This window comes from Periplaneta americana, chromosome 13 (assembly GCF_040183065.1).
Source record: "Periplaneta americana isolate PAMFEO1 chromosome 13, P.americana_PAMFEO1_priV1, whole genome shotgun sequence".
NCBI lineage: Eukaryota > Metazoa > Arthropoda > Insecta > Blattodea > Blattidae > Periplaneta > Periplaneta americana.
Window position 1 is genome coordinate 37,462,602 of NC_091129.1, and position 22,724 is coordinate 37,485,325.

Sequence of the window (22,724 nt, forward strand, 5' to 3'; positions counted from 1 at the left end):
ATATCTTCCAATCTTATGACACTCTTGCTGCGAAATTCCTAATAGAATTAACCATTATATTGAGATGAGTCATTGTTGTCACTAAACAAAATTGATATCTTCAAGCTGTGCCAAAAGTAAATTGTGTTAACATGGTACGGATAAAAAATGAGGTTTTTAAGTTTATTTTTAATTTCATTTGTTTAGTATCTGTGTCTTTTGGCAACCCTTACTGAAGGGCAGCTACCATTGGGGATTTATATACATAATATATTTCTATAAATACAAAATTAGTGTACAAAATATTTTGAAACTTGTCACTGTACATTGAATCTTTTATTTCAGAAATAACTGTTGATAAGTCTTTATTCCATAACTCAGTAATTTAGGTGGCATCTGCATAGCACACCATTTCCAATCACTTTCTGAAACACTGAAAAATAGTCAATCTTATATTATATCTGTACAAAGCTATTCTAATAATAATTCTACTGGCCTAAAATGAGTTTTACTTCATTATTACTGAAATAAACAATTTACTTTGAATTTACAAATTGCTATAAAATTCTCCACAGTGTATAGGTAATCAATTCTTATTAATAAACGCTATAAAATCGTTTTTTTTCCCTATTGGAGAATTCTGGCTTTGCAGTAAATACAGCAGCTAACATTTCGTCATTGATGGAAGTTGCTCTTTTCTTTTTGATTACGATTGCTTACTGAAAATTAGGACTCAATTATGAAACTTTTAGGAAATTGATTTGGGGACCCTTTTGCAATTTCAGTATTGTATTGCATTGTATTGTATTGTATTGTATTGTATTGTATTGTATTGTATTATATTATATTATATTATGTTTATTAACATTTCATGGCCTTCGTACGTTGCGTCACAACTAGAATATGGAACAAGTCAAAAATTTAACACTACTATAACTTCTTAATTTATAGTCACAGTTTATTTGAAATATATACAGAAGAGGTTTGCAATGTAATCTACTAGTACAACACAAAGTTTTATTATAAATTTCATGAAGTGCTGTTGAATGTCATGAGTTCATCTACAGAATAGAAGGTGTGAGAAATTAGGTACTTCTTTAATTTGGCCCTAAATAATCTTATGTTTTGAGTGTCATTTTTCATATCCATAGGGAGGCTATTAAAAATTTTTACTGCCATATAACGCACTCCTTTTTGATAGCACGATAGACTTGCCGATGGAGTACGAAAGTCATTTTTTGGCTCATATTTATGCTATTAACGGTTAAATTAGTTACAAAGTTTTCATGATTACATGCAAGGAAGATTATTAATGAAAAAATATACTAAAAAGCCATGGACTTTATTTGTGGATTCTCTAGATTTGACACCTACTATTATTCTAATTACTCTTTTTTGTAGTAGGAGCATATGTTACTATAGGCATCCAACAAGGAAAACTCGGTGCGCAGAAATCAGCTGGCGTGCCTGTCTCGCGCAGATGACGTATGCTCCCGTTTCCAGCATGCTCTCAAGCCTACTGCAGGGGAATAAGAAGGGTATAGCATGCGCACGGCGAGGAGTCCGAGCTGAGTTTTGTTTGTAGGGTACTATATCTGTGGAATTTCCCCACAATATTATTCCAAAACTTATTACCGAGTGGAAGTATGCAAAGTAATTGTTCTTAAGGTATTGATATTTACTATCTCTTGCATAGATCTAATAGCAAAACATGCTGAATTTAGTTAGGGGATAAGTTCTTTATTATGATTTTTCAAATTTAACACATTATCGACTTTTAAGCCAAGAAATTTGGTTATTGTTGTTTCTAATAGGGATCTATTGTTAATTCTTGCGCAAGAAATTTCCGATGTTGAATTTGGAGAGAATTATATAGAATTATGTTAGTTTTCTTACAATTTAATACTAATTTATTGATTGAGAACCATTACATATTTGTGAAGATTGATATGTGTTGGAGTTATTGGCTGTAATTAATATACTTCTGTCATCTGCAAATAATATGGCATGATCTACATCTTTTATTAGGGGGGCAAGATCATTTGTGAAGATTGATATGTGTTGGAGTTATTGGCTGTAATTAATATACTTCTGTCATCTGCAAATAATATGGCATGATCTACATCTTTTATTAGGGGGGCAAGATCATTTATGAACACTAGATAGAGTAGGGGACCTAATATTTATCCCTGAGGAATTCACCATGTCGTGGTAGATTTCATAGTTGTATTGATTTCACTTTCTGTTTCCTATCTATAAAATACAGTATGAGGACACCATTAGTGTGCAACGCCTTTAATTCCATAACAATCTAATTAGTCTAACAGCATTTTATGATTTATACAGTGACATGCTTTGAATAAATCACAGAAAATCCCTCCAACTTGCAATTTTTTATTAACTGCGTCCAGAATTTTGTAAGTTGAACTAAATATTGCATTTTCCGTGCTTATATTTTTCCTAACTCGAAACTGTTCTGGGACTAAAATGTATCTTTCTAGATGATGATATAATCTTTTATACATTACTTTTCAAAGATTTTGAAGAAGAGTGGTAGAAGTGATATGGATCTGTAATTTTCTGGAGACGTTGTTTTTCCCTTTTTGAAGATAGGAATAACAAATGAATATTTTAATCTCTCGGGGAACATACCATTGAACATTGAATTGTTACATAAATAACTTAGTAACCCAGCTATAATATGTGAACTCGCATTTAATATTTTGCTTCTCATTTCATCATACCCTGAGGAGTTTTTTGACTTTAGATTTTTAATAATTACAATTATTTCTTGTTTGTTTGTTGGAAATATTTGAATATTTGGGAATTTTGTCGAAAAATATTGTGTAAAAGAGTCTGAACTGTTACTAACATTATCTTGGGTGAAGTTGAGGTTATCAGTTATTGTAAGAAAATATTTGTTAAATATATTTGCAATTTCTTTTGGGTCTGACGTTCTTGCATTGTTAGATAAACGGGTATAGTTTGTTAGTTTATCTTTTGATCGTCCACTTTCCTTTTTAATTATGTTCCAAGTTTTTTTATTGTATTATGAGAGTTTTGTACCGCTGCATTATAATGTAATTCTTCAGCTTTTTGGATTACTTTGTGTAATATCTCTGAATAATTTTTGTAATGTTGTTTTAAGTTTGTATCATTGTTAATTCTGCTCTGTATGCATAATATCATGGTTTTGCATGAGATTTTAGTACATTGTGTAATCCATCTATTATTGCATATTGTTTCATTTTTATACTTTACAGGAAAACTTGATTCAAAAATAGTTATAAATGTTTTATGGAATTCGTTGAATTTACTGTTCATATCACTTTGACTATATACTGATTCCCATCTTTCATTTTTAAGATAAGTACTTTTATATCTGTAATCTTCACAACTCCCATATTAATAGCACCTAGATCCGTCTGCAACTGTTTCATGTCATAAAAATGTTCGTAACACATCTCATTTACGTGAAATGGTTCTCCTGTTTTTGTCGAAGTTCTAATCACAGAAATAAATGTTTCTGCTGTTTACTTTCCAATTGGCGCTTCACTCTCCTACCGAGGACTGAACATTCGTTCTGCGTATGTCCCGTTATGAGGTATTTGTAGGTGACACTTTTTACATTAACAAGCCTGAATGCGTACACATACCCGGCAATCATAAATGTACTTTTTTGCTGGGCTGCGCAAATGTCAGAGTAAAATATGAAATCCCTCTGCCTGTTGTCGTCAGCCTTCTCTTTCAATTATCGAAGTATACATGTTCGTATGTATCGTATATATGTATGTATTTATTCAGTCTGCAAATGGGTATATACCTGGTGGCAGTGGTAACTAATTACACTCAATAATGACAATTAATAATAAACACAACTAATAATAAAACAATAATTAATAATAATGATAAATAATAATAATAATAAGAATAATAATAATGATAATAATAATAATAATAATAATAATAATAATAATAATAATAATGATAATAATAATAACAACAACAACAAGGAGCATCCTAAATTAAATGATGCATGATCACTTAAAATAACATTTAAAGTAAATCTAATTTGTATCATAACCCTGAGTTCGAACTAGGACCCACGAGTGTGACAGGTTTATACCTGCACAAGTACCTTTCGGCATTACACTTATTTCGCTGTCAACTCACTCACTGCACTGATTCTATCCTGATTTCACTAACACTTCAAAACCATTTCACTGTTCAGATACTTTGCACAGCCACTTCACTGACACAAACACACTTCACTTACACAATAGACTTCACTGACACTACACACTTCACCGACACAACACACTTCCTTACTGATAGAACACTTCAAATAACAAGATATCAATTACACCTTATAAATAGTGTCTATAATATACTGCCGTCTATTAGTAAAGTCCTTAAGCCTATTTGAAACACATTTTTGGTTGTTGTAAATCATTTAGTAAGTCTGCAGGTAAATCATTCCAGTCTCTGATAGTACGATTGAGAAAAGAAAATTTTCCAGTGTCCGTCCTCTGTCTCCTTTCCTTCAATTCAGATGAGTGGTCGTTCCTTGAAGAGTAATTTGGCGGCTGCAATCTATTTTTTATTTCTCTCCAGGCAGGCTCACCTCTATATGTTTTGAACATTACGCATAATCGAATTCACGTTCTCCAGTCAATGAGTGTGTCCCATTTTAATGGTGAATTATTACGACAACACTTGAGAGCCCGTTTTTGAATATTTTCCAGTGACTTAATATGTTCTAGTCTGTAAGGATCCCAACATGCAGCACCATATTCCATTACTGGACGAACTAGTGATTTATATGCAATCTCTTTGGATTTATCAGAGCCTTTTCTTAGTACCCTCATCACAACGTGTAACGCCCTCCATGCCTTTCCCGCTGTGTCAGTAACGTGTTCCCCCAGCCGAGATCGCTGCTAAATGTTATTCCGAGGTATTTACATTTGTTAACTTCCGGAATGGTTTCATCCCCTAACATATACGATGCGATAATTTTACTTCTTTTTCTTGTAAAGCTAATGGCTTTGCTCTTTATAGAGTTTATTTTCATTTTGTTGGCCATTGCCGAATCGTTTATTCTATTGAGGTCATTCTGAAGAAGAGTAGTATCTTCATTACTTTTTATTTCCCTATATACGATACAGTCATCCGCATATACAGTCATTCGCATTACGTTAACACCTGTATGTCCATTGTTTTCATGCCAGACATAAAATTCACAGGAATTAATTTGAAAATTGTAGACAGTGAACTTCATTACTTTTAATTTCCGACTTTTAATAGAAGACTGATAGCCTAAATCCTCTTTGAGCAATTGCATCACTGTTTGTAAATCGTAAACTGCAATAATTGTGTTCCGTGTATTTTATCACCTCTCGTGTCAGTACGGGATACAGGAATTTTTTTTTTTCATTCAAGTTCTTCATCATCAACATCAGCAGCACGACGTAGGCCCAAAGACCCGTTCCGGTCCCCTCAGAATTGCTGGCTCCAACGTAGTTTAGGGCGACCAACACTTCTTCCTCTTGGAAAGTATCATTCTAGTTTTAATTGTATTTTTTTGTTCCATTCGGTTCTTTTCTCCTCCTCGTTATTAACGTATGCAGTGTAGAGATCGCATTGATATTTTTTTCAATACGAAATAGTAATATGCGTTACAAGAGCGATATGTTGACGTTTTCATGTTCGAGGAAAAGATTGAAAAAGCGAAACGTAGTTGAGCTTTTTTAATTTCCGAGAACATGAAAACAAACATACCGCTTGTGTATCGTACATTATTTTGTGCGAAGATCGTTTATTACATACCTGAAAGACGAATTTCTAATTAGTTGCAATGAAATCTCCATTTTGTTTTCTGTTCAATGACGGCAACTTTGGAAAACAAATATATCTATCTTCAACATTGTTCCTATTAAATATTTTCTGTGTTTACTATACTCCAGCAGGCCGTGATATACGTCTGTCTTTTTTTTCCCCCAGTCTATAAATGCGAACTTAAAACAAACGGTAAGGTTATGCAATTATTATTATTTTTTTTTTTTTCATTTTAATACTTTAAGAAAATGATTTATTTCTGCACATTGAAATTATAACAAAATTATTTATTTCTGCACATTAAAATTAATTGTCACATTTGTGCAGTTATTCAGAGTCACTGGAGCACCACCACCAGTTTTTTCTATTGTGAAATTTTTTGCATGAATATTGATTTTCCAGTTTCCGTCGAAGTTGAAGCATTAGCACTATAGATGGCAGCATTTGATAAACCCTCCGTCTGGCAGGAAGTCGATGCACTGGAGTCTGTGGTTGCAGTTTTGTGAATCCTAGTACCAATGTTGCTTTTGTGGTGCAAAATATTTAAAAACAATAATTAACAGTGCAATTTAGGTGAAATTGCAGTGGTAAGTTTCCAATTTATAATTATTAGTATGTTAAACGTCTCTAAAAAAATATGTTAAAAGCTTAAAGCAGTAAAATGAATATGGCGCTTAAGCGGTAAGAAGAGGGAAATTGTTATGTGTGTTACGTTGGGAATACTGAATTTGGTATTTCACACTTACCGCGTATTGGTTTTGTGCGGAAAGCAAGCAAATACGCACGATCTCGCAAAATAGTAATATACGTTACAAGAGCGATATGTTGACGTTTTCATGTTCGAGGAAAAGATTGAAAAAGCGAAACGTAGTTGAGCTTTTTTAATTTCCGAGAACATGAAAACAAACATACCGCTCGTGTATCGTGCATTATTTTGTGCGAAGATTGTTTATTACATACCTGAAAGACAATTTCTAATTAGTTGCAATAAAATCTCCATCTTGGTTTCTGTTTAATGACGGCAACTTCGGAAAACATTGTTCCTATAAAATGTTTTCTGTGTTTACTATACTCCAGCAGGCCGTGATATACGTCTTTCCCCCCCCCCCAGTCCATAAATGCGAACTTAAAACAAACGGTAAGGTTATGTAATTTTTTTTTTTTTTTTCATTTTAATACTTTAAGAAAATGATTTATTTCTGCACATTGAAATTACAACAAAATTATTTATTTGTGCACATTAAAATTAATTGTCACATTTGTGCAGTTATTCAGAGTCACTGGAGCACCACCACCAGTTTTTCTATTGTGAAACTTTTTTGCATGAATATTGATTTTCCAGTTTCCGACGAAGTTGAAGCATTAGCACTATAGATGGCAGCATTTGATAAACCCTCCGTCTGGCAGGAAGTGGGCGGACGATTCGAATTACGTGATTGTGTTGGTGTAATTTGATGAGTATACAAATAGTTTGTCAGATTTTAACGTGTTAAAGTGAAGTGTTCCAATTGTGTTAATACTTAGTGTTACTATTTTACATTTTATTATTGATCCTAATACTTATTTTCTTTGTGAACAGTATATATATTTTCGTGTTTTGTGCGAGTGTTTCGAGTGATCTTGATCCTCAAGCATGGACACTACATTAGTTAATGAACAATTTGATTTACGCACAGACTTACCACGCATCTCAATTCAGAATCAGAAATCCCTCTATCCAAGTGAAACTATAAATGAAGAAATGGAAACCTCTCAAACTTCGAATAATGCAATAAATAATTTTCAACACATATCTGCAGAATCAACAATGAAACAATTGAAGGTGAGGAAAGAACCAAATGACAGCGATGACGATGAGTATTTACATCCAAAAAGACCATTACGATTTTATTCAGCAAACAAAATAGCTAAATGAATGGTTAAAAACAAGCATACCCACTAACAATAAATTTCAAGTACTAGCCACTGCTTCTTCAATGGCGTCAAACTCTGATAGTATAAATGTAGTAAAAACAACAGAGACAAATTCACTAAATGTCAATTCCAATCCACAAATGTCTACAACGTCAAACTCTGTACAATCAAAAACAAAGAAACCTCCATCCATTGTTTTAACTACAAAACTACCCAATTTCTTCTCCGAAAATCAGAAATTCCGCACCAACCTACAGGGCAACCTAAGAATTGTTTATTCCAATGAAGGTATCAAATATTTGTGCGATAATGATAAAGATTACAATAGACTCGTGGATATTTTCAGTGCTAATAAATATGAATTTTATTCTTTTACTTCGACCAACAATCGTCCGATAAGAGTTCTGATTAAAAATCTTCCACCCAATATCACAGAAGCGGAAATTTCAGACGAACTTAAGTCTCCCAACTTTCCAGTATTGAATGTTCAACAATGGATACAAAACAAAAATGATGAGAATTATTCTTACAGATTAACCATCTTTCAAATTACATTGGAAAATAATCCAAAATCAAGAGAAATATTGCAATTAAACAGCATAAACAACATCATCATTAAAGTCGAGGCTTATAACCCTCAACCTCGTTTACGTCAATGTCATAATTGCCAATCTTTTGGACATGTATTTTCAGGTTGTAAACGAGAACCAAGATGCTTAAAATGCGGGGATAAACATTTAATAGCACATTGTCCATTCAAAGGGCCTGATTATACCCCTAAATGTGCAAATTGTCAGGGAGAGCACACCTCAAACTACAGAGAATATCCAGTTTTTAAAAAAACATATTGACCTTTTCAATATGAGATTATCAAGTAAGCCTGTACAACAATCAATGCCACCTACACTCAATAATAAAGAAATTCCTCCACTGCCAAAGAGAAGGTTCCCTCAAAGCCAACAAAAATGTACACATCAAATACTTCGTCCCCCATGGAGGATTTGAAATCCATTCTGAATATTTTCAAAAACATAAACCTGCAACAAATTTTAAAGAAATTAAGTGAAGTTTCACAAAAGCTTGGACAATGTAATGACACATGGTCTAAAATTATTATTCTGATAGAAAGTGTACTGGTCTTCTCAACTGCAGATGGCTACACACCCTAAATCAGTAATTTCAAAACCACTTATTATTTTAAACTTCAATGCAAACGGACTGAAAAATCAACTATTAGAATTTACAAAGTTCTTGCAAGACAACACTGTTGATATTGCTTGTGTAAATGAAACACATTTAAATCGAACAGACAATATAAAAATCAAGAATTATAAAATCTACAGAACTGATAGGGAAAATAAACCAGGTGGTGGAACTGCAATACTAATTAAGAAAACTATTTCTCACAATCCTATTAAAATATCGAACCTGGAAAATGTTGAATGTATTGCCATAACTATATTGCTCAATCATCGTGAAACGACAATAGCAGCTGTGTACAACCAACCTACAAAACCTTTGCTCTTATCAGACTTAGATAAGTTCATACATACTACCAAAAATTTAATTATTTTAGGAGATTTAAACGCTAAACATCAAAGTTGGAACTCTTTAACTCAGAACTCAAGAGGGAAAGTCTTACAGATTCACAGTACTCAAAATAATTATGCAATTGTAACTCCTGACATCCCAACATTTTACTCTCATAATGCTAGATCTGCACCTGATATTCTAGATGTGGCCCTATTTCATCATACTGCAAACATACTGTCCGTTACAACAACAGCTGACTTAAATTCTGATCACAATCCTGTACTATTAACTATTGATTCGAGCGAAGGTCACACACTTTTCACGAGGAGTGAAAGAATTACAGATTGGGATTTATACAAAAAAATTCTTACCAATATCCCTGGAAATCCAACAATTCAAACTAAAAGTGATATAGATACAGCTATACAAATATACACACATACAATTAAAGATGCCTTCGAAAGAGTTACTCATTACGACTCATATAAACAAGTGCAATATAAAAATATAGAACTTGAATCACTTCTAAGTCGTAAAAGGGTACTCAGAAGAAGATGGCAGAAATACAAGATTCGTGCAGATAAAACTGCACTGAACAAAATTCAAAAAGAAGTCAAGAACTTACTTACAGAACTCAGACAGGATAATTTTGATGAAAAACTTCTTCTTTGTGAATCAGAGCCTTCAAAATTGTGGAAAATTAGTCGTACCTTGACAGGGAAAAGAACCAGACCTGAAAACTATGCGCTGAAGAACTGTGATGGAACAGTAGTGTATAGCGATCAAGGCAAAGCAGATATTATTGCCAGAGATTTACAATCACGGTTTCAAACAAACAGTCTTGCAAAATGTAATGATAATTTCACTCGTGATGTAGAATTCATATTTCAAAACTATTTCAGTAAACGTCCAGAAAGTTCACCAGAAATTATTTGTCCTTCAGAAGTAAGAAACATAATAAAAGATCTAAACCCTACGAAATCACCTGGTCCTGATCATGTTCATAATCAGTTATTACAAAATCTTCCTTTACCAGCTGTAACACATCTCACAAAGATTTTCAACTCTTGTCTTCGATTAAATTATTTTCCCTATGAATGGAAGAAAGGAGTTATTATTGCACTCCCAAAATCAGGAAAGAGCCCATTATATCCGGAAAATTTAAGACCAATTACTTTATTAAATACTATGAGTAAAATCCTGGAAAGAATCATCTTAAAATTTATTTCACAACAAAAATGTTACATACCTAATGAACAGTTTGGATTCAGAGAACACCACAGTACAACACATCAACTCTATCGTTTATGTAATCACATAAATTCCACTATAATTAGTGGTCAACACACAGTTTGTGTCTTCCTAGATGTTGAAAAAGTATTCGATACTGTATGGCCTCAAGATTTGCTTATAAAATTGATAACGTCTGACCTACCTGATACCTATGTTCATATCATAAAGAGCTTCCTAACAGAAAGAACCTTCAAAGTGAAAATCAATAACACATTCTCTTCCAAAAAAACAACAAATGCAGGTGTTCCTCAAGGTGCAGTTTTATCACCTACACTTTTAATATCTATACAGCAGATTTCCCTCGCCACAAAAACTGTCGCTTCGCCCATTATGCTGATAACACACTTATATTCACTTCAGACATGGATATTCACATTGCATATAATAATTTACAGGATTACTTAAACAAGATAGAAAATTGGCTCATAAATTGGAAAATAAAAATCAATGCCTCTAAGAGTTCTGTAGTAATTTTCACTAAAAGAAGACCGCAAGAACCGTTTGAACTGAAACGTTTTGATGTAGTAATTCCAAATCAAAAAGAAACAACTTATTTGGGAATACTTTTGGACCATAGACTTTCTTTTAAGCCTCACATGAATAAAATTGCTGCCAAAGGATATGCTATTTTCAACGTTTGTATCCTTTATTCAAGTCGCCATCGCTGAGTTTGCGGATTAAGAAAACTTTCTATATAACAATAATCAGAGCTAGCCTCCTATATGCATATCCAGCTTGGTCATCTGTCAATGGGTCTCTACTGAGAAGACTGCGTGGTGTACAAAGAACAGTTCTGCGCACAATTGCTGGAGCTGATTACACAACATCCAATAAATTTTTACATGAAGTTTTGGACATAGCATCAATTGAAGAGTTTTCGGAAAATTTAAAATTCAAATTTATACAAACATTGAAAAATCATCCAAATCCTCTGCTACAGAAGTTTAATCATCAAACATAAATAATAAAACCTAAGTTATACCAGCCATATCTTTTACAAATTCATCATGGATTAACATCAAGGACTGAAGAACTAGACTGAACAATTTGAAAGTGTTATAAATTAAAGGAGGAGTCAAAAGCAAGTCAGCTTGATCTCCGGTCATATAAACTTTCAGTGCAACAAGATGTTGGTTGGTTGGTTGGTTGGCAGGAAGTCGATGCACTGGAGACTGTGGTTGCAGTTTTGTGAATCCTAGTACCAATGTTGCTTTTGTCGTGCAAAATCTTTTCGGCATTCCGTATTTTATTGTAGATAGAATCTTGGACGTATCCCTCTGCCATCGTCGAAGACTTCCGACCACCATGCCGTTTCAAAGCAAGGATGTCGGCTCCTGTATTTGCTAATAAAGTAGCTGATGTTCTTCTGAATGCATGTCCCGTATATGAATCTGGATCATTTCAGTTTAATATTGCAAGCCGTAAGTTTAATATTGCAATATTTGAAGGCACTCGACCAATAGTGTTCATTCCGACAACTTGGTTCGTACATTTCCCATTAGAAAATCGATGGAAGAATCTACGTGATGCAGAATTTATTGGTCGGAGATTTACATATTTTCGAAAAATTTCCAAAAAATGAACTTCTTCATCATGTTTGTCAATGATTGTAAACGTTCGGGAAATTTTTGTCTTTGTATTGGGAATATTCACAACAATGACTGAACCCCTGTCTTCAATGTCATCAATAGTCAAATTTGTAATCTCATCCCTCCGACAAGCACCAGCTATTCCCATTATCATAACTACTTTCATCATCAAGTAAGTGTCATCAGGAGCTTCAATTAAAAATTTAATCATGTCCTCTCTGTCGAAAACTTTAGATTTTTTTTTTGGCATTTGCCCAACGTTTTTCTTCTTTAAAAAATTCACCATACTAGAAAATTGTGCAATATTGATATCATATTTCAAATTTATCATAGTTTTTAACATTGAATATTCTGACCACAGACTATTAGCAGATTTCAAAGTTGTGGTCCTTTTCACGAAATAAGCAAGCATTGTTTTTTCATTAATTTATCTTTTTTTCCCTTCCAACCAATTTGTGAATATTTGATAGGCTCTTTCATACCTTGCTCTGGATTTGTCGGGAACCAGAGAAGCACAGCCTTGTTCCCAAGCCTCTTCAACTTCAAGATCCACATCTCCTTCGTTCATAGTAGCCGCCATGATGAGTCTGGAATCCTATTGATTTTTTCACGGCTTCCTTAATGTTACTTGCATTACAAATGCAGTAACTTTTGTGGTGTTGTCGAGTTTACTTAATTTTTGCAAATATTTAAAAACAATAATTAACTGTGCAATTTAGGTGAAATTGCAGTGGTAAGTTTGCAATTTATAATTATTACTATGTTAAACGTCTCTAAAAATAATATGTTAAAAGCCTAACGCAGTAAAATGAATGTCGCGCTTAAGCGGTAAAAAGAGGGAAATTGTTATGTGTGTTACGTTGGGAATACTGAATGTGGTATTTCACACTTTCCGTGTATTGGTTCTGTCCGGAAAACAAGCAAATATGCACGATCTCGCACAAAATTGTTTGTTATATTCAGTAGTAAACAAGCGGCAAAACAAAGTGTAGTTCCATACTCAACATTCTTTTCTAGATAATAGACCACGTAATCTTCATAAATATCTGAATTGATTTTACTACTATCAATTAAATGTCTGGAAATATTTGTTCGCTTGTAGTGACTCAATTTTTGGTATCAAATCAGTAAGCTGCCTAATACCTTCTTTGATATTCCCATCGATTTTTGGCTGCTTACCGTGCTTCCCTCTTTTATACCCCTCCATGAGAACATTCGCTACCTTGTCTTGTTTCTCCTGTACCATGTAGAGTGTAGACTATATGAGACACTGTTAACATCTGAGGCCCTTTACACAGTCATCCGTATGCTACGCGCTACGGACTACGGATCCGTATCAAAATACCTTACATATATGGGAGCTTACACAGTTCTGCGTACTGTATGCATCCGTAGGATCCATACGGACGTCCCGCTACGCGCTACGGACTACGGAGAACAGTTGAATACCTTGGACAAGTGTGGGCTTACACAGTCATGCGTACTACGCATAGCGTAGCGGCATAATAAGCAGTAAAATTCATGTTTGAAAGCATTATGATTTTGGATGCGCAGCTGTTATCAGTCAATTAGATAGAAGACAATGTTTCTGGGATCCTTTTTGTGAATAATACAAAAATAGAGGCATCAGGTAGAAGTTGTGGCGTGATATGTGTGACATTATATTGCACAATTTTGCAGAAATGGACAATAACACACAATGAAATGCAGGTGAGTGATGAAGATGAGAGAAGACATGGCAGAAGTTCCAGAAAAAAAATCTTCCGTTGAGGATAATTTAGTTATGCTAAACAAAACCAAAGAGATGAAAGAGGATGAGGCTCGTTCTTTCCTCATTTCAATATTACCGGCTGTTAGGACATTTTCCGGAAGTAGAAACTACATTATTGTATGGAAGTGCTAAACACACTCTTGCGAATACAAAACATGAACCATCCCACTTTTATTCCATCCTTCCCATTCACATCACTTACTTAGTCTGTTCATTTGCCATTTTTCGGAGGGCTAATATTCAGAAAAATCGTACATCAAAATACACAAATATTAGTTCACATTGTCACACTGGAAACATTTCCCAAACAGAACAATAGTCTTCCTTGATGTCAATTCTCCAATCTCCATCAACCTCCAACGATACTCTTTCACTCGCGGGAATTTACCAAAGCATTATGGGCAACATACTACGGTATATAGTATATACAAAACCTCTTATCTATAAAATAAGTTAAGGAATATTTAATTAAGAGTACCTAGTTAATATCAATATTTCCTCAGTGTATTTAAAACAGATTTAATCTAAATCAGTGATTCTCAACCGGGAAGGGGGAGCTGCAGCCCTGAGGGATACCGACCAACTGGTAGTGGGGTACAATGAAAAAATAATGGTAATAATAATAATAATAATAATAATAATAATAATAATAATAATTTTAAAAGTTGTTCTTTTTAAAATTTTATTATCCGAAAATTTTACATTAAATTAAAACAAGCTAATTAAGTTTTTTCTTTTTGAATTGATACCTAATTTCATATTAGTACTTTGTATGTTCTACATTCTGGTTTACACCTCAGGCCAGGAAGCCGCACTAAAGTAATGTGAGGAAAAAAGGAACCTCAAAATAAAAAAGGTTGGGTAACACTACAATAGTCCACCGCTGTGGAGTAATGGTCAGCACGTCTGCCTATGAAACGAGCGGGCCCGGGTTCAGTTCCTTGTTGGGACAAGTTATCTGGTTGGGGTTTTTGCGGGGTTTTCCCTCAACTAATTGAAGCAGAACTGCTAGGTAACTTTCAGCGTTGGACCTCGGACTCATTTCGCCATTATTAATTCACATATCATCATCATCATCATCATCATCATCCATACACGGTGCAGCGTGCTATACTTGTACAAGAGCGCGGCAGTTCGGCTGCCCAATCATTCACAAGAATAGATTGGTAAGCACAATAAGCCTCAGGCTGCAGTGTAAGCCTTCGGGTCCCTCCTCCGTACAAGAGAAATAAAAAACACTACAGTACATTCTACACAATCTACAGGTTAGACTTAGAGGTCCGCACTAAAATAAAGGAAATTAGAAAGATTGAGAAACTCTGATCTGTATAGATTATAACAAAAATAATTGATGTTTAGTAATTTGTTATAATGAACAAGAAATAATAAAATGTCGATTATAAATAATTTATTCATCTGAGTAATCTTTATCACCTTATGTTAATAGCAAACCGCTCGGTAGGACATAATTATGTAGATCCAGTTCAAGCTGCATTTATTGTAATTTTTTCAATTTGTTCATGAAACGATTGAATAAACTTGCGAAATTAGTTAAAAGAACTTTTTTTCGGTCTCGCGCAAGTCACTATGTAGATTTATAAAATCTTCCTTCAAGATTTTTAGAATTAGTAGCGGGTGAATACAATATTGTCTATTATGCACTCTTTTTAATACAAATAATGTGCAGCCAAAAGCTTTCCTTGAAGCAAGCTCATTTTGAAACAAAGAAGCCAACTGATATAATTAATCTGCTACGGATTTGCTACGCGTGACTGTGAAAGCAAATGCCTACGGATCCGTAGTGCGTACTGCGTAGCATGCGGATGACTGTGTAACGGGCCTTAAGAATTGATACAGAATAACTTGCAGAGTCGGACACATTTTTGGTCATTGCAGTGAAAATAAAAGGCCACATTTTTTCATGTGGATGGTCTACTGTTACCAGCGCACACGAGATCTTTCATGAAAATTCTATTCCAAGACTAGCTTCATCGTTTACTTTCCTTTACTTATCACGATTACACTCAAAACGCTGAAATTACGAAAATTTATAATCTGAAAAGCTGTGTCTTAAATTGAAATGATATCAAATAAATTGCTAACAATAACATTATAAATCTAAATGTTACAAACTACTCTTGCATGTCCATAACATATTTTCAGCAACAGTATCAGAAGTCAGTTTAATTTGAAATTGATTCTTTTAGAACTACTTCAAGATTAGTTGTAATAACGTCATAATTAGAAATGGTAAAACCAGAGATTGAAATATATTGCTTGAAGACCATCGTATTTCGAAATATGACTTTCTGGAATTATAATATTATTGCTCGAAGAACGTCAAATGTAACTCTTTGGAATTAAAATTGTCACCCTTGTTTTTGATTATTTTTATGTAATTAACGTCACATTCTAAAATAATAGGTACTCTATTGATACAAAAAAAGACGAATCTTAACTGTCTCTCTTCCCGAGCAATAAAGTTTCAACACAAGATTTAGCGTTCTTCGTCCAAAACATGTAATGACAACAAGAAAAAATCTAAAGCACAATTGAAATATGCCATTGCATTGTTGCTATTGAACGAATTATGAAAGTCTATGATCGCAATGACGTCACAACTACCGTCTAGCGGATAATTTTTGGAAGCTAAGTTATGACGATTTACCAGTTAAAAGTGAATCTCGAAACGATTCCATGTATAGCAGTAATTCAACACTGCTCAATTTTGAGTTGTAACATTCTTATTGCAAATGAGCGATATGGAAATAATTATTGTCTGTGAAATTTACACACTTCAGAATTATATTCTTGCATTATAAAGACTACATATCAAAGCTCTCTTCTTATTTAAGACATCATGAAGCGGTATGATACAACACCTACGAACTACTTGATAGTTTGCTGAAGCCGGCAACTCTGGTTAAATTATAATGAAACGAATAAATAAGTAAGAGTATAAAGTACATAGCTGCTGCAGGTTTATTTTTCGAGATAATGGCATTTATTCACCATTTTATTTCAGTTCCTTCCTTCCCATAACATCCAAGTGTAAATCAAAGGCAAATTAATTTAATAAGTCAGAATGAAACTAACAACGTGAGGATTAGAATTGAATTAGTTCTATGGAAGTCCAAATTAACACATGCACTTCGAAATACCACTATTCTGGAATTAGGTTAGACTCAAGAAGAAGAGAAAGCAGCTATCTTTGTGTGTTGAACTATTAGAGAAGATCCTATATGACGTAATGTGATAAAAATTCGTACTCACAGATTTGCAGACGTTCGTCACTCCGTGGAATCCAGCACTCACTGACTTGTTCCGTTGCAGACTGTGTTATATTATCAAATTGGTAGAATAATATATTTGTACGATATCTCTCAAAATTGAACACACGCCAATATTTTTTATCGTATGTTATTTTAAAACACGATAGTGGATATATACAGTATGGGCGACTTAACTCTTTCACCTCTGATAGTGTATGAAATATTTCGGATAGCCTATACACAAAACGACAATTTACAATATCAATTACATCGATGGGAACATCAGATATACGTAATGTATTTTTTGTAAATGATATACTTCTGAAGAAATTAGAGTCAACTTTATTTTTTTAAATGGGAACCAAATATGTTTGTATTGCATATGTTGCGTTAGTTCTGTCTAATAACAACTGACATTACTGACTATCTGATTGTCACCGATAGAAGTAAACATAAGCATTGTCTGAATGAAGGTCGAATAGAGGAAGGGCAATATTTTGTGTATGCGAGCATTTATTTATTTTATTTATTCATTTATTTAACCTGGTAGAGATAAGGCCATCAGGCCTTCTCTTCCCCTCTGCCAGGGGATTACAACTACAATATTAAGAATACAATTACAATTATAATTACAATTACTATTAAATTTACAAATACAATAAAAATCAAAGTACTAAAAGATTAACTGATTAATAAAAGCTAGACACTTTATTGTAAAAGTTAAGAGAGAAGCATTTTTTTTTGTTGATTAAGTAAAAATTAAACCTACTCTACGCAGTAAGAAAATGCTTAATAAGTTTGCGATTGAGCACTAGTAAATTCCGACAGTCTCTAATGTCACTGGGTAGGGTATTCCACAAGCGTGAGAGCGAGATTGTGTATGATGATGAATACGATGATGTATTATGTGTTGGTATGGCTAGTATGCGGCTATTTTGCGTGCGTGTGAAGAGATTATGATATGATGACAGATAACTGAAACGGAAGGCAAGGTAGCTAGGTGTAGAAGTGTGAAGGACTTGGAAAAGGAGAACAAGGGAATGAAAATTTCTACGTTCGTTAAGCAGTAGCCAGTTTAGAGTTTGGAAGGATGCGGTAATGTGGTCAACGCGACAGACATCGCGAACACAAGAATTATGAACACGTTGTAATTTTGCGACTGGTTGACATTGAGGTCAGTCAGTAGAAAATCACAATAATCGAAGTGGGGCATTACTAGTGTTTCCACTAATATATTCTTGAGTGATAGCGGAAGGAATTTTCTAATGCTGTTTAAGGAATGTAGTATGGAAAGCACTTTTTTGTTAATATGGGTTACTTGATTATTCCAATTTAAATGCGTATCAAAGTAAACTCCAAGGTTTTTAACACAGGAAGAAAAAGGGATTATTGTGTCGTTTAACTTGACTGGAAGAGCAGGAGTAATATTGCATAATAGATGTTAATGAACCACTAGGATTGCTTGTGATTTTCTTGCATTGAGAGTCAAACCAAACTTTCTGGCCCATGCAGATATAGATTCAAGGTCCTCGTTAAGATTTTGTATTGCGTCATTGTGTGAGTCAGGGGTTGTATGGATATAGATTTGTAAATCATCTGCGTAGAGGTGATGCTTACAGTGCTGTAGAGTCGAGGGGATGTCATTTAAGTGGATAGTAGTGGTGATAGAACAGATCCCAGTGGGATTCCAGAATCAACGATACGCCATGAGGAAGTTCGACTTCCAATGCAAACACATTGCTGACGTTCGCTGAGATAAGAAACTGTGCTTTCTGATAGTGGGAGTGATCGTAATTTTATCGTCAGTAAGTCGATATTTACAGTGTCAAACGCTTTACTGACGTCTAGTAGTGTCAGTATTGTAATTTTACGTTCGTCCATAGCTTTTCGGATGTCTTCCGTTACTTCCAACAGTGCAGTCGCTGTACTGTGTCGAGTCCTGAAACCCGACTGATATGTGTCCAAGAGTTCGTATCTATTTAGGTAGTCAATGAGTTGTCTGTGTACTATCCTCTCTAACGCCTTCGATAAGGTAGGTAGAATACTAATAGGTCGATAGTCGTTGGGAGTAGTCGGCGTTTTAACTTTAGGTATAGGGCGCACAAAGGCATTTTTCCAAGCTTTAGGAAAAATGGTTGTCGTCAGCAAAGTGTTAAAAATGTGTGTCAGTGTTGGTAAGATTACGTCAGTAAATTTGTTTATCATTGCGATACTAATGTCAGAACCTGTCGCTTTGGATTTGTTCCGTTTAAGAGCTTTCTTCACGTCAATAAGTGTAACGTATGAAAAGTAAAATCTGTCTCTGAGTGGGTCAACTACCTGAGGTTCTGCCATTGTCTGTCGCTGTGTGTTATGGTCAGTACTGTTAGTTGGCGGAGTAGTGAAGTGTTCATTGAGGCGTTCTAATGAGATGCTGATTTGTTGTGTCTGTCCTTTTGTATTTCCAAATCCCATTGAGTTAATATTTTTCCACATGTCCCTAGTATTTATATTTTACCCAACTAGTCCGTGCATATATTTCAGTTAGGTATTTCGTATTTCTTTATTCGTCGTATTTATCAGTTTCTTATAAGTTTATTTTTTCAGCATCCACCATGACGGCTTGTTCGGCAAGCGTTTCGAATCTGTTAGTGGAGTCAAGAATGAAAGCCGAGTTGCTTTTGATGGCAGTAATGTCGATACGTCTAACACTGATTTGTACTTCTAGGTATACGGTGCAATTCCTCAGCAAGCATAGAGCGGATTGTGTGGTAACGTATGTTGCAGAGGGTCTCACCGTAGGGGCATAAAGTAAGGATATGAGGAAGGGTTTCTATTTCTATCTCGTTGAGGCAGCGCCTGCAGCAGTTTTATCCCGACTCCTACCCGGTACAGCTCGGACCGCAGCAACATAGTCCGCCATGTTTATGGCGTCAAAGAGTTAAACCTTCGTGATTTCTTATCCGTCTATTTCCTGGTGAGAACACTTTATAGAGGTTCACTCCTTTACGTTTCTGTTTTAAATTACACCAATTTTCAAATTCTCGATATCGCAGAATATTCCTAACTTTCCGTGAACCTAGAAAATTGTCGCGAGTATTGAAAAGTGATTTGGCAGGGGTTAGTTTAAGATTCCTTAAACAAGTCTTACTTTCCTCGTTAAGGTTCCTGGTACGGATCTTGAGCTTAATGTAAACAGATTTGGAAACAGTGAGAAGTCTTCTCTAAGAAGCTACAGTTCTTTCTCTTAGGTCCCTATTCACCAACGTCAGTAATATTTGCTGTTATAACAGATTTCTAAAACTCTGTGTACCATTATCTCGGATAATGCTTGCTTCAATTTTCATCATACTATATACAGTAAACTACCAATTCATTATTAAAATAAACAAATTTACGAGTGTGTGTAGGTTAGATGTGTTAAGTTATTACCAGTGTTAGCCAGGAAGCAGAAAGAAAACTATTGCGACATGTAAGCCTACTGTAAATGAATTGTTATTGGATTTGGTGGCAAATAATATAAACATGATAATCCAGAATATTGCTATGATATTAAGTAGATGTTTTGAATACTGTATAACTCATCTTCATTGTTAGTTCCCAATACATGATCATCTGCATACAATAGAGCAGCGAGAGGATTACGCTGAATGGTAATTATGTGTTTCATACGAGAATTTAGCATAATATTTACAATAATATGATACATTACGAGGTACATTAATGGGCTTTGTTATCCATAAATACTCTAAAACACTGTTTCTTCAAAGAAGGTTATTCTTTAACAATTACAACTGGGAATAGTACTAATTTTTTTGCTATTTATTTTGATATGACGCAAAAGTCGGCAGGTGTATAGCTTTACTATGCTGAAAAAACTGTGCTGCATATCTTTACTTAGAACTACCGATTCTCTTTGTATTCCCCTTTTTCTCCTAGTCGTCGACTTGTTCACTTCGTATTCCCTGTGTTCTCCTTGTCCTCATCTTGTTCTCTTTGTATTCCTTTGTTCACTTTTTTCAGTCCTTGTTGTATCTGTCTTCCCCTCGTTCGCCTTATATGTCCTGTTTTTGTATTTCTCTTGTTCTCCATGTATTCCCCTTTTTTGTCTTATGTTCACTTGTTATTCTTGTATTCCCCTTGTCCTTTTATTCTCCTTGTTTTACTTTTATTTCCTTTGCTATCCACATACTTCCCCTGTTCTCCACGTACTTCCCTTGTTGTCCACATAATTCCCTTCTTTCCGTGTAATTTCCTTGTTGTCCTTTTTCTCCTTGTTTTTCTGTTTTCCCGCTTATCAACCATTTTTATAGGCAGTTGTGTAGTTTTGGAGGTGTTCTGATCTCGTTCCCAATAAAATGAATAGGCTTACCGCAAATTCTTGCTACGGGTGTTAGTTTCCAAGGTGAACCATCAGTACTTGAAATCAAGAATTAAATATCGATATGAATACATTTAAAAATAGGTATATTATTATTTATTGTTGCTAATATTAGACATAATACATATGTGAAGAACTCAGTAATGATGTGCTTTTTGAAATTTAAATGATAAATTTCTGTTGTTGTTAACTTAATGGTTATTTATAAACGTAATACTATATACATTCTATTTTTTATATCAGGCCTAGTATATAATAATACTATGATTACAAGCAGTGTAGCCTTATTTACTTTCGTCTGCGTACTGCATGGATCCACAATTAGCGTCGTTGCGCTTCAGTTTTCTGTTTTGGAAATGGGTAAAAACAATGTCGGTTGGCGTGTTCCTATAAGCATTACTACACTCAAGAACACAGCAATTTGCGTTACCTTTCCGCTTTTTAGGATCATCCATATTTCTAATCATTTAACCTGAGATGTTAAGTATATTCATACGCTTCAAGCACAACTCTACCCCTGCTGTCCCGCAGTTAGTAACAACAGTCGCCACCAGAGGAGCTTGCAAGGTGCCTATACTCCTCGCTGTACTCAACTAAAATCTACTGTTTTGGTACGAACTTTCTACCTCTACTCGTCACTGTCTGGTAATTCTGTTACAGAGAGATAAAAGGAATGTGGAGAACAATAAAATAACCTCGAATTTTTCAGATCGTGAAATAGGAACTTTATGTATAAAGACTTGTAAATGCTCGCGTTCTATGTTTCAAGTAAGACATAGCCTATAATAAGAAATATTAACAAATAGTGTAATATAATAATAAACAGAGACCGGAAACTTGGCAGAATGCCTTCTTCTTCTTCTTCTTCTTCTTCTTCTTCTTCTTCTTCTTCTATCCCTTGTGCCTTGGAGCGTCGGGTCCTCCACCCATTTTTTATATCTCTCCCGGTCCAATGCCAGTCTTCTTATTTTTCGGATTCCCTTCCCTCTTTTCTCCTCACCACATCATTAACGTATTGTTCCCATTCTATTCTTGGTCTACCCCTCCTCCTTTTACCTTCTACTCTTAATTCTAATAGGTTACTTCTATCACTTTCCTCTCATCTCCCATTCTAACCAGATGTCAAAACCAATTCAGTTGTTTCCTTTCAATTTCTTCTGCCACTGGTGCCTGCTGTA

At 34.5% G+C, this 22,724-nt stretch overlaps 1 protein-coding gene across 1 annotated transcript in view; it reads right to left on the reverse strand.

The window, feature by feature from the left end:
• The window catches only part of LOC138711802 (alpha-tocopherol transfer protein-like), a 53,964-nt gene extending 36,709 nt beyond the window's left edge, over nucleotides 1-17,255 (reverse strand). Inside the window, exon 1 of the mRNA XM_069843044.1 lies at nucleotides 17,188-17,255. The gene's annotated coding sequence lies outside the window, so the exon portion shown is untranslated. The remainder of the gene's footprint in view (nucleotides 1-17,187) is intronic.
• Between the last annotated feature and the right edge of the window lie 5,469 nt (nucleotides 17,256-22,724).